This window comes from Saimiri boliviensis, chromosome 17 (assembly GCF_048565385.1).
Source record: "Saimiri boliviensis isolate mSaiBol1 chromosome 17, mSaiBol1.pri, whole genome shotgun sequence".
Taxonomy (NCBI): Eukaryota; Metazoa; Chordata; class Mammalia; order Primates; family Cebidae; genus Saimiri; species Saimiri boliviensis.
Window position 1 is genome coordinate 41389995 of NC_133465.1, and position 11905 is coordinate 41401899.

The following is an 11905-nucleotide window of genomic DNA, read 5'->3' on the forward strand; positions in this document are numbered from 1 at the left end:
ATGTATTGCATGAAAACATTATGACTTTTTTCTCTTAGTTTAAATAAACTCCAAGGTAACTGGACTTCTAAAGCAAAAAAAAAAAAAAAAAAAAAAAATTATCGTGACCCTTTCCCCCTCCCGCAGCTGCCTTCAGCTCCCTCCATCTCACTGGAGCCTCCTTCGCTCCTCAGGCGCCAGGCTCTTCTGATGGGCAAAGTCTATGGCGTCTTTGGCCCCTTGCCCTCTGACCTCTGTAAGGTGGCAGCAGCGACCTGCTGCCCTCTCCATCTGTACTTTATTTAAACTCATCTCTCCCCTCTCCTTCCTAGAAGTCTCTCCCCTCTGCAGGACTCCTCAGCCCACTCTCGGCCTCTGTCTGTGTCCTAATCTCTTCTGCCTCCCAGCCGACCCCTTGTGCATTACCATTCTCCTCCACAAAAGCCTGGGCACGGTGGCTCATGCCAGTAGTCCCAGCACTTTGCGAGGCCGAGGCAGGCAGATAGATCATGAGGCCAGGAGTTTGAGACCAGCCTGGCCAACATGGTGAAACCTCATCTCTACTAAAAATACAAAAAATTAGCCAGGGATGGTGGTACGCACCTGTAATCCCAGCTACTTGGGAGGCTGAGGCAGGAGAATCGCTTGAACCTGGGAGGTGGAGTCGCAGTCAGCCAAGATCGCGCCACTGCACTCCATCCGGGGTGACAAAGTGAGACTCCATCTCACAAAAAAAAAAAAAAATTCTCCTCCATGCTGATGACACCTGCCAGGCTCCAGCCTCGATGTGTAACTCTTGCCACTCCCTCCAGCCAGCCGCTACAGGCTCCTCGGACTCCGTGTATCCAGAAGGACTTAGCATCTTCCCTTCCTCCCCCACAAGGGGCTCCTCCTGTAACAGCCTCTGTCTGCGTGCTGGTCCCCACTCCTCGCAGGATTCCACAAACACACCTACCTGCATGGCAGATGCACCTGACAGCAATAACTTAGGAAGAATCTGCACTCGGAATTTGGAGCAAAGGAATCTGGGGATGGCCAACCCAGAGGCTCGTGCCTTATCTATGAGGAACATCTCTCGTGGAATTCGAGCCATGGAGGGGATGGGGAATTGAGGCCTTTTGGGTTAAAGGTAGGTTGCCATGTAGAGGTTGCTGGGGCAGGGGACTAAGTGAAAATGCTATATAAACGCCGTGCGTTTTTTAAGTGGTTGCGGTTTTCCTGTCTGGCCCACTGCCACTGGACTGTCTCAGCATGAAAGTTCCCCATAAATCCTACATCTCATTCACTGGCTCTGGGTCTCTTCTTCGGCCTCTTGAACCTGGCACCATCCGCACCAAAGTCAGTAGAGGTTCGGCACGCCAGCACCAGGCCAGTCCATGCCACCATCCTTGGCTCATGCCAGTGCCTCTGGTTGGAATGCCCTTTACCCACTTGTTCAGTTGGAAAATACCCACTTGTTCTCCAGAATCTTTCATGAACCTCTACTTTCTCAGTAAAGCCTCTGCCCACCCACGGTCACTCTTGAGTTGCCCAGGACTTGCTCTGGCTTCTTGCTCGGGCTTGTGGTATGATGACAGACCGATGGGACTGTGGCCACGGACCGGTCCCTTCACCTGCTTCCTCATCTATACACTGGACATAAAGATATACATTCACGGGTTTGTTGAAACAGAACTGGGGACCAGAAGTCAGCCGCTCGCTCCTAAGTCGTGCTGGTTAAGTTCAGTGTTGAAATCTGTATTTCCCAGGCCCCATGGCAGCTTCCCCATCACATGGAAGATCTTCAACCACGGTGTGTCCAGCTGAGATAAATCACCACATTCTCTATGGTGCTAAAACAGGAGCCCAGTGCAGGAGAATAAGAGGTCAGCCCTGTCTCTTCAACATCCATTGGCTTGGCCTGGCATGATGGCTCATTCCTGTAATCCCAGTACTTTGGGAGGCCGAGGCGGGCAGATCACCTGAGGTCAGGAGTTTGAGATCAACCTGGCCAAAATGGCGAAACCTCGTCTCTACTAAAAATACAAAAATTACCTGGGCGTGGTGGTGCATGCCAGTAATCCCAGCTACCCAGGAGGCTGAGGTGGGAGAATCGACTGAACCCAGGAGGCAGCGGCTACAGTGAGCTGAGATTATGTCACTGCACTCCAGCCTGGGTGACAGAGCAAGACTCCATCTCACCAAAAAAAAAAAAAAAAAAAAAAAAATATATATATATATATATATATATATATATATATATGTATACACACACACACACACACACACACACCCCTCCCTTGGCTCCCGTCCCCTCCCCCACCCTAGGATCCTGTTAGGACAAACATCTTGGCTCAGTGGGTTGAAAAGGAAAGTCAGAATTCTGAGGCATGAATGGCTGTGCCCACTGACTCACTTCCTCCTCCCTGCCTGCTCTGGACAGACCGAGGCCCTGAGTAAGTCAGGCCCTGAAACCCCCTCTCAGCCCCCACCCCTCATCGCAGCTCCCGCAAGCCCCTCACTGCTGACCTCACCACTGTGGGACCAGTTACTGCCGGTTTGAAACCTGCCTGCAAATGTCAGGCAATCTAAGGAGTTAGCTCTCCTAGGGCAGACTGAGGGGAGGCACGTGCCCTGTTCTTGGGACCCCAAGTCTGATGTCTGGGCAAGCCACCCTTAGGGAGTTTGATCTGGGAGGCCGCAGAAGTTCCCCATCCTCACAATGGCTCTCTCCTTTCCTGCCAGGATCACAGACATGCTCACTATTAGGCAGCCCTCCTATGGGTTTGGGCCTTGCCTCCCAAAAGCTCCTGTTTAAATGCAGGAGCCCTACCTGGCAGAGTACCCCTGGCTGCTCCCTGGCAGGGAGGGGCAGGATGTGACGGCATTGCCCACAGAGACTATGGCTCCGGGATACAAATGAGTCAGGCAACTATGAAGGTGGCCAGGGGTCAGGAGGGCCAGAGCATGAGGAAGAGCTGGGATAAGGAATGATTTAGTGGGGGCAGGTGGGGTGGGCAGGGGTTCCAGCTGGGCCCGTGGCACCTGCTTCTCTGGATAACTGTTGGCGGGGGGGGGCAATCATGAAGGGGCTTTCGTGTCCTCGGAAGACAATCCCCCAGGGCCTTGGCCTTCTCCCTGTGGGGGACCTTCCCCACCTTGTCATAGACGTCGGGGACCCCTCTGAGTGGAGGAGTCAGATGGGGCTTGGGGGATGTCAGGGCCACGCCTTCAATGGCAGAACCACCCTGGGCAGTGTCCCTGGCAGGTGTGGCCCAGAGGCAGAGTGAGAGCCCAGCTCACTGCACAGCAGAGAGAAGGGAGGGGAGCCAGATGCAACAGGAGCAGGGCAGCGGGGCAGAAACCACGGCTCAGCCATGAGAGACACAGGAAGGTGCTCAGGGGAACACTGCTGCCTGCCCGAGTTTAGGCTTCAGCTCGCTGGCCTTGGAACTGAGCGGGAGCTGATGGATTCACACGACAGAATGAGCCGGCAGCCTTTGTGGGTCCAAAGCTCCCTCTGATTGGGAGTCAAGGAGACCCATCTGGGGGCTAATGTGGGGGTGAAAATGGTAAGAGGCAAGGGGCTGTGGAGATGTAGATAGGCTTGAGGGACATTTAGGGGACGGGCTGAGCAGGAGCTGGTGGCAGCTGGCTTGTAGGGGATGTGGGAAGAGGGTAGCAGCAAGGACAGCCAGTAAGTCAACAGCCCTCTAGTGCCTGCTAGGTGGAGCTGGCAATTTGCCAAAGCCCATAGGGTAGGGTTGGAGCTAGACAAGGGACTAGAGCCCAGAAAGACCACAAGGTGGTCCACCCCGAACCCATGAACAGAGGACAATTCTTAGAGGCCTTTCCCTGGGGCCTTGGCTTTCATGTTGACTGTGCCAGCCTGGCTTTGTGTGGTCAGGCTGAGCCCATAGGAAGCTCACCCAAGATAACCCTCCTAATCCCCAATTTCTTTCTTTCTTTTTTTTTTTTTTGAGACAGGCACTCTGTCCCCTAGGCTGGAGTGCAGTGGTGCAATCTCAGCTCCCTGCAACCTCCACCTCCTGGGTTCAAGTGATTCTCCTGCTTTGGCCTCCTGAGTAGCCGGAATTATAGGTGCCAGCCACCACAACCGGCTAATTTTTGTATTTTTTTAGTAGAGACGGGGTTTTACCATATTGGCCAGGCTGGTCTCAAACTGCTGACCTCGACCTCCCGAAGTGCTGGGATAACAGGCGTAAGCCACCGCACCCGGCCCTAAGCCCATTTCTATAGGCCTCTCACCAACTGCACCCTGGGCTCTAGCTCCTCAGCTCTGCTCTCCCTTCCAGCCCTCTTTTCACTCTAGCTTCTTGGTGACCCTGGCTGCAGATCAAGGGGTCTCTACTTCATTCAATCTCTGAGAGCCTCTCCCTCCTCTCTGCACCTGCAGATGCCCTGAGAAAGCTTCAGGGCACTGCACACCCACCATCCCTGGCAGTGTGCAATTGTGGCCTGCGTCCTAGCCCCATCCCAGGCTGCGGGGTCCCCCACCGCAATGCACGTTGGGGTGACCTCTAACTGGCCTCTAGTCATCTCTGCACCTCAGTTTTTTTTTTTTGCAAAGAGGTAATAATAGCCATGCCCAACTCTCAGGGCCAAGGAAAGGGTTAACTGAGCCATCCGTGGGAAGCACCTGGCATTGGGCCCAGCACACGGTGCCCTTCCCTTCCTTTCCCTTAAAGTCAATTGTCACCTGGCTCCAGGAGGCCATCTTATTCCCTGATCTGACCCCACTCAAAACCCAACCCTGGATAGCTTGCCGAACCAAGCCCAAAGCCCAGCTCCCCAGCCCGGAGTTTGAGGTCCTTTGCAAATCACCGTGCTCACCTTTGGCCCTTGTCCTCCACTCTCCACACAGCCCCAGCCTGTGAGGCAGGTCTTCATGCCCCAAACACCTGCTTGCTGCTTTCTCCCAGCCTTTGCTTGGCTGGCCCTCTGCCTACCACACTCTAGCTTCTTCTCGCTTGTTGATAGCTCCCCTTCCTTCAAGGCCAACTGAAATTCACCATCTTCCAGGCTTCCCAAGTCTTAACAGATGCTTTCCAGTGTAGCATAGCTCTGTTTCTCCCTCTGATAGAGCATGCACCACACTGGGTCGCCTATTAGCTTGGGTGAAGTTGCTTCAGCGCTCTGTGCCTCAGTTTCTCTATCTGTAAAATGGAGTTAATAATTACACCCCAATCACAGAACCCTTGTGGAGAGTAAATGAAGACTCACATAGTGTCCATCACATAGTAAAATAAATAGAAAATAAATGTTATTTTCTATTGGGATGATGGTGGCTATGGTGGCAGGGGGTGGCAGTGGCTGTCTCCCTGTCAAGAGCTCAGACCTCCAGGAAAGCCAGCTCAGACCCTCTTTCTCCATCCTGCCAATGGCTGCTACTACAGTGTTCTGCTTGGACAGAGATTAATAATGTGGTCACATTGAACCTCCTCTGGTCCATTGAAACATTCACAATGCCCACATGGGTCCCCTCAGGTCCCATCAGTGGGAAGCATGGGTGTTTCTGTGGATACCCAGGAGCTAGCAGAGGCATCAGCACCTGAGGAAGGTGTCCTCATCACAGAGGACTCCAGAAAAGGCTCTACAGGGCTCAGACTGAGACTGTAACACAGGGATGGGGACTAGGGGGAGGGGCATCCTGGAAGACTGGGGGAAATGGGGAGAGGTAGGCAGAGAAAAAGGGATAGTTGGGTTTTTTGTTTGTTTGTTTGTTTTTTGCAATGGAGTCTCGCTCTGTTGCCCAGGCTGGAGTGCAGTGGCACAATCTTGGCTCACTGCAACCTCCACCTCCCGGGTTCAAGCAATTCTCCTGCCTCAGTCTCCCAAGTAGCTGGGACTATAGGCACCCACCACCACACCCAGCTAATTTTTGTATTTTTCTAGTAGAGATACGGTTTCTCCATGTTGGTTGGGATGGTCTCGATCTCTTGACCTCGGGATCTGCCTGCCTTGGCCTCCCAAAGCGCTAGGACTACAGGTGTGAGCCACTGCGCCTGGCTGGGATAGTTGTTTTTCTTGGGAATGTCATTGTGTCGCCTCTTCATGTATGTTATACTTGATTCTTCATTACAAGCCTGTGAGATCAGTCTTGTTTTCCCCTTTTCCAGAAGAGGAAACAAAGGCCCGGACTGGCAAAGTGACATGCCCAAGGTCACGCGCAGTGTGAGGAGCAGAACTTTCCCCGAGATCTGCTGGGTTCTGAGAGTGAGCCCAGCAAAGAGACAACGGAGGCTGAGGATGTGGGAGAATTCCAGCCCAGGTCAGCTGCCCACTCAGCCAGGGAGGGACACTGTGGGCGTGGCGGAAACAGCCACCAGAAGCCAGGGGCATGCGGCAAACAACGGTGCCAGGAAATGAACTGACCCGGGCCCTTCCGCCCGGCCCGCCCTGCGCCCCTGGCTGCCTGCCGCCTCGCATTCCCGATGCTCCCTCCAAGGGAACGGAGAAAGCTAGGCTGAGGCCCCAGGGATGGCCCTGCATGGGGAGGAACCGGGGGGTCCTGAAGCCCAGGAGCAGCTCTGCCAGGCCTAACCCCGCTTCCCTGGAGGAGGGAGACAGGCCAGGGTCCCAGGGGTCTTGTCCTGTTTGCCTTCGTCTGAGCTCAGATTGAAGCCTGAACTCGAGTGATGTGTTGCATGGGGGCGCCAGCACAGTGTCAAAACTGCCTGGCAGAAGGGGCAGAGACCTGGGTCCTGACGCGGCCTCTGTCCCTACCTTGTGATCCTGGAAGAGTTGCAAAAGCCTTCCCACCCACCACATCGGGTCATTGTGGAATGGATACCACTACTTGGGTCCTTTCCAACTCTGACAGTGTAGTTCTATTCATTTTACTCACTCACTCACTTGTTATTTCAGTGGAATACAGGGGGAAGCTCAGCAAACAGACTTTAGTACAAATACCGTGGGCAGACTTGCAGTGGTAAGCAGACTGACAGGATGGTAGTGACTTGTTAAAAGCAGGGACTCTCCAGTCACATGGCCTGGCTTCAAGTTCTTCCCCCATCACTTGCTAATTGCATAACCACAGGCAAGTTACCTGACCACCTTGAGCACTGACTTCCTATCTGTAAAATGGGTATAAAGGAGTATATTCCTCATAGGGTCACTGCAAGAATTAAATACGATAACACAAATAATATTCTTAGAAAAAAATCTCGGGTGCATGTTGAGCACTCAATAAATGTTGGCCATTATTAAATGAACTGACCCAGGGCCCTTCCACCTGGCCAACCCTGCGCCCCTGGCTGCCTGCTGCCTCTCATTCCCGATGCTCCCTCCAAGGGAACGGAGAAAGCTAGGCTGAGGCCCCAGGGATGGCCCTGCATGGGGAGGAACCCGGATGAAGGAATTTCAGCAGGCAAAGATGTGTGCGTGAGGTGGGGGTGACCGTCAGAACAGCACACACTAAGGCATGGAGACGGGAAAACCCAGAACAAGTCTAGAGGACAGTACGAGGCCAGTCCAGAGAAACTGGGAAAAGGCAAGTTGGGAGCAGATGGTGAGATGCCTTGTACCAGACTAAGAAACTTGGACCTCATCGACATTTTCCAGTTCGCGTTTCCGGGAGCACCAGAGTCCCAGAAGATACTATTGGCTGTTTTGTAAAGATACAAGGAGGCTATCAATAAGCAGGAGAATGAGGTAACCCTAACCTCAGGCCACATGCAAAAGTTAACTCAAAATGGATCAAAGCCCTAAATATAAGTGCTATATTAAATTCTTTTTTCTTTTCTTTCTTTTTTTTTTTTTTTTGAGACAGAGTCTTGCTCTGTTGCCCAGTCTGGAGTGTGGTGGCACCATCTCAGCTCACCACAACCTCCTCCCGGTTTCATGTGACTCTCTTGCCTCAGCCTCCTAAGTAGCTGGGATTACAGGTGCACACCACCGTATCCAGCTAATTTGTGTATTTTTAGTAGGGGGTTTCCCCAAGTTGGCCAGGCTGGTCTTGAACTACTGACCTCAAGTGATCCACCTACCTCAGCCTCCCAAAGTGCTGAGATTTCAGGCATGAGCCACCATGCCAGGTCCTAAACCTATACAATTCTTAGAAGAAAACACTGGAGTAAATCTGTGTGATTTTGGATTTGGCAATGGCTTCTTAGCTATAATACCGAAAGTACAAGAAACAAAAGAAAAAGATAGATAAACTGAACTCTATCAAAATAGACAACCACAGACGGAGTAAAATATTTGTAGATGAATATCTGATCAGGGATTTGTATCTAGCATATATAAAGAACTCTTAAAACTCAATGATAGAAAGATGACCCAATTTAAAAACAGGCAAAGGATCTGAATAGACCAATCTTTCTCCAGAGGAGGTACAGAAATTGCCAATAGGCACATTAGAAAATGTTCAACACCATTACTCATCAGGGAAATGCAAAACAAAACTATAATAAGACACAACCTCATACTCACAAGGATGGCTAGAACCAAAAAGTGAGATAAAAAGTGTTAGCAATGGCCAGGTGTGGTGACTCCTGCCTGTAATCCCAGCAATTAGTGAGGCTGAGGTGGGCGGATCACCTGAGACCAGGAGTTCAAGACCAGCCTGGCTAACATGGCAAAACCCCGTCTCGACTGAAAATACAAAAATTAGCCAGGTGTAGTCCCAGCTACTAGAAAGGTTGCATTCCAGCCTGGGTGATAGAGCGAGACTCCATCTCAAAAAAAAAAAAGAAAAAAACAGTGTTAGTGAAGATGTGGAGAAATTGGAACCCTCGTAGGATGGTGCAGTTCCTTCAAAACACAGTCTAGCATTTCCTTAAATAGAGTTATCGTCTGACCCAGCAATTTCACTCATAGGTATATACACAAGAAAAATGAAAACATGTCCACACTAAAACCAGTACATGCGGGCTGGGTGCGGTGGCTCATGCCTGTAATCCCAGCACTTTGGAAGGCCTAGACAGGTGGATCACCTGAGATCAGGGGGCTGACCAACACAGTCAGAGCCCTGTCTCTACTAAAAATACAAAAATTAACTGGATATGGTGGCACACACCTGTAATTCCAGTTACTCAGGAGGCTGAGGCAGGAGACCCTGGAACCTGGAACCTGGGAGGCAGTGGTTACCGTGAGCTGAGATTGTGCCACTGCACTCCAGCCTGGTGACAGAGTGAGACTGCATCTCATAAAACAGCAACAACAATTCTGTACACGAAGGAATACAGCAGCATTGTTTATAATAGCCCCCAAGGGGAAACAACTTAAGTACCTATCAACTGAAGGATGGAGAAGCAGCAGGTGGCACAGCACGTTGACACACGCTACGGTATGAATGAATCTTGAAAACACGATGCTGAGTTTGAGAAGCCAGGTCCAAAAGGCCACATATAGTACGACTTCATTCCTATAAACTCTTCAGAACAGGCCAACACAGAGACAGAAAGCGGCTTGGTAGTTGCCTAGGGTTGAGAGCAGGGAAAGGAGCATGTTGATTCTCGGGTGATAGCTAAAGTGTGTAGGGTTTCTTTTCCAGGTAATGACAATGTTCTAAAATTGACTGTCATGATAGTTGCACATATCTGTGAATATTCTAAAAGCTATCAAATTGTGCACTTTGTTTTTTTTTTGAGACAGGGTCTCACTCTGTCACCCAGGCTGGAGTGCAATGGGGTGATCTTAGCTCACTGCAGCCTCCAACTCCGAGGCTCGAGCTATCCTCCTGCCTCCTGAGTAGCTGGGACTATAGTTCTGCGCCACCAAGCTCGCTCAAGGAAATCAAAGAGGACACAAACAAATGGAAAAACATTCCAGGTTCATGGATAGAAAAAATCAATGTCATGAAAATGGCCATACTGACGAAAGTACTTTATAGGTTTAATGCTATTCCCCTCAAACTACCATTGACATTCTTCACAGAATTAGAAAAAAGGATTTAAAAATTCATATGGAACCAAAAAAGAGCTTATAGAGCCAAGACAATCCTAAGAAAAAAGAACAAAGCTGGCGGTATCATGCTACCCTACATCAAACTACACTATAAGGCTACAGTAACCAAAACAGCATGGTACTGGTACAAAAACAGACACATAGAACAATGGAACAGAAGAGAGAACTCAGAAATAAGACCACACGTTTACAACCATATGATCTTCAACAATCCTGAGAAAAACAACCAATGAGGAAGTGTTCTCTATTTAAGAAATGGTGCTGGGAGAATTGGCTAGTCACATGCAGAAAATTAAAACAGGACCCCTTCCTTTCACCTTATATAAAAATAACTCAAAAGGTTTTTCTTTTCTTTTCCTTTTTTTTTTTTTTTTTTTTTTTTTGAGATGGAGTCTTGCTCCGTCACCCAGGCTGGAGTACAGTGGAAAGATCTTGGCTCACTGTAATCTCCACCTCCTGGGTTCAAACGGTTCACCTGCCTCAGCCTCTTATGTAGCTGGGATTACAGGTGCCCGCCACCACACCCAGTTAATTTTTGTATTTTTAGTAGAGACGGGGTTTCACCACATTGGCCAGGCTGGCCTCAAACTCCTGACCTCAGGTGATTCACCCACCTCAGCTTCCCAAAGTGCTGAGATTACAGGCATGAGCCACTTCGCCCGACCACTTGGGTTAAAGATTTAAATGTAAAACCCAAAACTATAAAAACCCTAGAGGGGCTTCTTTTTCCGACAGCTGCCAGGGGAGTTCTGCACACCATGCCATGCCCTACCCATCTGTCCCCTAGGGTCATCGCCAGCCACAGCCGCGCCATGACCACCCAGCAGATTGTCCTCTAGGGCCTGGGCCCATGGGGCTTCCACCCGTGGGTGGCAAGGCCTTCGAACGGCCTCTCACCATTTCCTGTGTCACTCCTGGAAGCAAGGTGGCTCTAGCTAATTTATGTATCGGAGATGTAATCACAGCCATTGATTCGGAAAATGCAAGCAATATGATGCGCTTGGAAGCTCAGAACAGAATCAAAGGCTGCACAGACTACATGACTCTCACTTAGCCAGATCCAAACATAAAGTCTGGTCTCCTCTGGTGACGGGGGACGGGAAGTGCATCCATGCAAGATGAATGTAGCCTCTGAACCCCGGAGGTCCCGCACATAGGAAGTGCCCACAACCGAAGTGTTATGCCCTTTACTGCCTCGCCCGCCTCCAACACTACCGCCAGGGTCATCACAAACCAGTACAACAACCCAGCTGGCCTCTGTTCTTCCGAAAGTATCTCCAACTTCAACAAGGCCCTGGAGTCAGACTGTTGCTGCCAGCGAGGTGGAGGCGAACAGCAGACCCTTAGACCATGCTCAGCCTCGAAGCGGCCTTGTCATCGACAAAGAATCTGAAGTTTGCAAGATGCTTCAGGAGAAACAGCAGTTGAATGAGCCCCTGAAACAGTCCACGCCTTTCTTGGTTTTGCAGGAAATCCTGGAATCTGAATAAAAAGGGGATCCCAACAAGCCTCAGGATTCGGAAGAGTTAAAGCTCCTGTCACTAAAGTGGCTGCGTCGATTGGAAATGCTCAGAAGTTGCCTACGTGTGACAGATGTGGCGCTGGGATTGTCGTGTGTTTGTGAAGCTGCGCGGCTGTCACTGCTACCCCGAGTGTTACTTATGCACTGACTGTGGCACTGAGCTGAAACAAAAGGGCCATTTCTTGTAGAGGATCAAATCTACCCTGAGAAGCATGCCTGGGAGCGAGTCACACCACCCGAGGGCTAGGAAGTGGTCACCGTGTTCCCCAAGTGACCCAGCAGATCGGACCACTGTTCTCCAGCCAGCCTCTGCTGCAGCTTTTCCTCTCAGTGTTCTGGCCCTCTCCTCTATGGAAGGTTCTCTGCTTACTTTGGTTTTCCCCCTGCTCGTGAAACGCTGAGTCCCCTGCCTTGGTTAATTGACTTGCACCGACTGTGTGATGCCAGCTTTTAAAATGAAAAGAAAACTGTTTTCATTCAGTGTCCCCTTGCCAG

The 11905-nt window shown here is 50.7% G+C and overlaps 1 pseudogene; it reads left to right on the forward strand.

Annotated features, from left to right (window-relative positions):
• Window positions 1–10700: 10700 nt before the first annotated feature.
• LOC101050563 (PDZ and LIM domain protein 1 pseudogene) lies at window positions 10701–11684 on the forward strand (annotated as a pseudogene).
• Window positions 11685–11905: the final 221 nt, after the last annotated feature.